Source organism: Papaver somniferum, chromosome 6, assembly GCF_003573695.1.
Source record: "Papaver somniferum cultivar HN1 chromosome 6, ASM357369v1, whole genome shotgun sequence".
Lineage (NCBI taxonomy): Eukaryota > Viridiplantae > Streptophyta > Magnoliopsida > Ranunculales > Papaveraceae > Papaver > Papaver somniferum.
This window is the reverse complement of record NC_039363.1, coordinates 53,777,985-53,783,017: the sequence shown is the minus strand read 5'-3', so window position 1 is coordinate 53,783,017 and position 5,033 is coordinate 53,777,985. Positions and strand designations below refer to the sequence as shown.

General features: G+C 35.0%; 1 long non-coding RNA gene across 1 annotated transcript; it reads right to left on the bottom strand.

Moving 5' to 3' along the window:
• Positions 1 to 314: 314 nt before the first annotated feature.
• LOC113285669 lies at positions 315 to 1,475 on the bottom strand. Its single transcript, XR_003328852.1, has 2 exons — positions 1,399 to 1,475; positions 315 to 562 (listed from the first exon to the last, which is right to left on the bottom strand). It is a non-coding gene; the product is annotated as an uncharacterized LOC113285669 (long non-coding RNA).
• Positions 1,476 to 5,033: the final 3,558 nt, after the last annotated feature.

Below are 5,033 nucleotides of genomic sequence, written 5' to 3'. Positions count from 1 at the left end.
TTGTAGCGGGTTGTATTGTAAAATAAGGATGTTTCTGCCAAACAACAGCAGACATGACTAGGGCTGCACATACTTCGGTACGGACCGGTTCTCTTATAGAATCGGTGTCTATACTTGGTGTTGGTCGGTACCTCTTTTTGAGGACCGGTACCTGTACTTTTACCTGATGTTGTACTTGTACCTATGGTACCGGTCCGGTACAAGACCGGTACCGGGTTTTTACCCGGAAAACATTACAAATTATAATACTAAGTTATACAATATTTCCATTTATACTGGCGCAGATTTGGCGCTTGTGTTTTTTCAGCGTTAACAAGAGCAGAGAAGAGAGACATACACATGTCTGGAGTACAAAACCCACACTGAGAAGCATGGAATCCTGAGGTTCTTTTTTGGATGGTGTGGAATCCATCTTTAATATTTCCAAGGACTTCATTCGTTGTAATTTAAAACCCATTTATACCGGAAAAAAGTGTCAAGCATGAACTCACTGTAAAATCCTTAACCTTTTCATGCACAGGATCATACTTGGACAAAAGAACAATGCAAGCTCCGCAACCACCTGCAATGGAAACAGATGGGATTATATAGAGGCTAACAATCTCATTTTTGTTAAGAAACTGAAAAATTGTATCATTTGGACTATGGCACAGACATAGCCCTTCGCAGTTACAAGAGGGTATTATGCTAAAAGGGAAAGGTAATATATGCTGTCTGCTAGCTTTGAGTGATTAATTGGTTTGCTTGACATGTTTTCAATTGCAATAGTTCAGTTCTTCATCAAGTAGACAGTTACGGTGATATTAGATTTGGCTGAAGTCAATAGTTGAAATTCAAATTGGTACATGATGAGCGTCAGTATAACATAGTGTTAATGTAACATTACCAAAAAATTAGATTTCTAGTGAACTAGTAATCCTAAGTTATATTAAAGATTAATATGTAATCCAAGTAGGGCATTGATGATTCTGAAGTTAATATTCACAGAAGACATTTCCCATGCCATTTTTGAGCACAGAACATCATCTTTTTTATAACAATGGTTTGTGCAATATCTCCTCCTATTTGCTGCTAAACATTTCTACTGTTGACTACACAAAGAAATCGAAGAATTCCCAAATTTCATTTCTAACACTAAAATTCTAATTGAATCCCAAAAATTAACCACAAAACCAGTAATAAAAACTCCGTAATCGAAGTACTGATTTCTTATAAGATAAACGAAAATTCTAATTAAGGGCACACATACATACAGAATTATAGGAAGGAGAAAGGGATTTTTCTCAATGCGCAAAACCCTAAGTTTTATGTTCATGAACAATCAATCAATCAATAATTTATACCGAACTTTTGAGTGTAGAAAAGAAAACCCTAGATTGAAAATCACAAGGAACTTACAAGTTGAAGAAGAACGAGTGAGAATTTTGGAGGAAGAACAAACTCCTCCAGCAGCAGCAGCACCGCGCTTCTCAGATTTCTAAGTGAAGAAGAAGAAAATGAACGAATTAACAAGTTAATTCTATACCTGTCTTGGACGGCTATGATAATCCTATCTAGATCTTAACGGCTAATAATCACCGGTTCATATGGTCTGGTTCAAGTACGGTTCTCCCCAAAAACCGGTGTCTGTACCGGTCTAGTCCGGTTCTCAACTTCCAAAACCGGTATCTGTATCGGCTTGACCGGTTCCGGTTCGGTACCGGTCCGGTATGTCCGGTTCTACTCCGGTCCAGGTCGTGTAGACCGGTTCTTGTGCAGCCCTAGACATGACCGTTTCATAACTAACTTAAGATATCCTAACGAGTAAAACTAAGTAATAATGTTGGCTAAACTTTGGGGACTGTGCAGATTGAAGTAATAACTTTGCTGGATTCGATCAGATTGAAGTACTATGGAAAACGTATAAGGTTTTAAGATTATTTTTTTTTGTTGCTGCAGTCAATTTTACTTCACAAAGCAATATGGTAAAGAAGATGCTAATGGCTAAATGTAGGACTTTACATGAGGAAAATGAGGAGATTGGGACAATTGCTCCAGAAGGAAAGGTAGAGACATTCTATATATTTTCCTCTTTTTAATGAGAAAGGTAGAGAATCCATTGTTTCCATGAAAGCAATATTTACTAGAAATGCTTAGGAATATGCTCAGTTACTGTGAGTTGTCAATGAAAATTGCGTTGCGGAAGTCACAAATGCGGAACTCATAAGTCAATTAGAGGGTAAGAATCGTATTTTGTGAACATTTTAATTCCTTTGCCTTTTGCTTCGAGCTATATCATAGGAAAGAACATGGTTAGCTTGGTTGTTCGGTATAATTTTATGGTGATGAGCTTAGTCCTTTATAGGCTTATGCAATGGAATTTCATAGGCTAAAGTTCTTTTGGTATCATTCATTAAACCGCGGTTATGGCTGCGAGTGTGATGGTGACAATGGCATGTCTTAGCAGTGAATCCCTTTACTACTTTTGATATCATTCGTCAGAAAAAAATGAAATGCCTCGCTCCTCTCAGTGTTCATTACCAAATTTCTATCATTACATCATGAATGTCAACTGTTTGTTTTGCAGGTATCCTAAAAGAACATAGTCAAAAAAAAAAAATTCTTTTCTGTTGGTAGTAGTAACTTGAGATCTGTTGGTTTTAAGATTCTTGCATTTTACTGTTTGTTGCGCAAAATAATCTTTCGTTGGTGTTGCTTTTCGTGTGTCCTTTGATGCTCAAACCACCACTAGTAAAGTAACCTGTTATAGGGGCGGCATGGTTTATTAGAGGGGCGGCATTTTAATAGGACAAAAATGATCATTACATGATCATTCAAGGTGGCCCTTATAAAAAAATACTGTAAATGACAAATTAATCCTCATAATTGATAATCTAGTTTAATGATGATAATCAAGTTTAGTGTTAATGATTAATTTCACTTATATTAACTCAAAATCAAAACCAAAATCAGATTTTTAGAGTTCAAAAAAAAAAAGTTTAGAGGAGAAGGTCAATCTCAATCAATTGAAGAAATTAACCAACAAAATGAAAAACCAGGACCTGAAAATGATCGGGTATACTTCTAAATTAGTCCCAACTAGCTTTTTGTTGCTCAAAGTTATCTAAAATACGTAAAAAAATTCATTTTTTTTACATTTTCAGAGCTAATTACGGTTGAAATTTTGCTCATAACCAACTGTAAATCGAAGTTAAGGTTCGTAAAAGATGAACTACCAACCGTAACTGGTTAAATTTGAAGAAAACCCAATCGTAAAACCAGTTACGGTTGGTAACTAAATGCTCGATACCAACCGTAACTCAGTTACGGTTGGTAACCAAATGCTCGATACCAACCGTAACTGAAGAAAATTCGCAGATATAAGAACATACGGTTGGTAATTGAACTATTACAAACCGTAACAACATCAAAATATCCAGTTACGGTTCATAATTGAGTTAAAATCAACCGTAACTCACATAAACCCAGAAATTCCAATTTCAATTTTCATCTAAAACCCTAATTTTTGATAGAAATTAAACTTAAATCGAACAAAATAAACCAAATCGTAACTGGGTTTTCAAAACATACCTCATATAAGTCATTACATTACACTTGATTAATTTTCGAATCGTCGATTAATCGAAGATGATGGAATTTTGAGTTTTAATGGAGGTTACTGTTGATGGGAGGAGGAGAAGAGAAGAAAAAAGAAAAGAAAATTTCAATTTAGCTTTGATTTAGGTTAAAAAATGGGGAGGATAATCTAGTTAATTTACACCCTTTACAGGACATCCCCTAACCAATTAGAGGGACATTACTATCACACTGCCGCCCCTCTAATAAACAATACCGCCCCTATAACAGGTTAGTTTTTGTTCTCATTCGACATTTTTTTTTTTGAATCTACATCGATTCAGAACAGCAAGGATCCAAGGACATAAGTGGATTGTTTCAAATAATAAAAAAAATAAAAAAAAATTAAGTGAATATAACTTGAAAAACAAGAGTCGATGACAACTCTTGTTATTGTTGTTTTATAGGGTGCAAATAGATGAAAACTTTTGCTTTAAACTGGTGTCGCTGTGTGTGAGGAGATGGTATGAGTTGGTATACGGGCTGGTGATGTGGTAGCAAGTAGATTGTAGTCAAAGGTTAGCAAGATGGATTTTTCTGGGGGTGTTAGGTCGTGTAACTGGTGATGGTAGTCTTTCAAGAAGAGTTGGTGGATCCTTGGAGAATTTAGGAAGTCCAAAAAGTGGTTGTTTTTGAAAAGAATTGGTGGTTCAAGATATAATGTTTAAATAGGACATGGTTTAGGTTCTTGATATGCCAAGACCGACATTTTAGAAGATATTCTCTCCGTTTTTTTTAATAGGCCATTTTTTATAAATAAAAGTTTCAAAAAAATAATCAAGTTTCCTAATTGGGAAAGTCAAATGTTACTTTAATTTTTTGGGATCACTTTTCTCTTAACTTTTTTTGATGACAAGTGTCATATGGACCACTTCATTTTACTTCTTTTGCTAACAAGTGTCACGGGGACCATTTCACTTCACTTCTTTTATTGACAAGTGTCATAAGGACCACTTTCAATGATTAATTCTCTTAATTTTCTTAAATTTCGCTAAAAACAAAACCAGCCTATTAAAAAAGAACCGAAAGACTATATTAACTAAGATACAATGTGATACAGTATGTTTGAATGGTTTATAAATTGTATATGAACCATGATATTGTTACACAGGCATAACAATACTTAACCAAAACATTGGGCCAATCCAGTAGCAGCCACCTTTGCTAATTAAACACCCATGATATATAGAGTAATATGTTTACGCTACTTTTATAAGTGACTCCTAAATAATTGCAGGACCTAGACCCCTTGGACCATTTTCAGTTCAAAGGACATCATCTGAAGACGCTTAAGGCCTATTTACTATATCTGTTAAAGGTACAAACTGACAACTTGACAACCTCATTATCACATTCCTACTCACCCACTTTAAATATGATGACTTTTACAAAAATATACTTGAGAAATACGATAATAA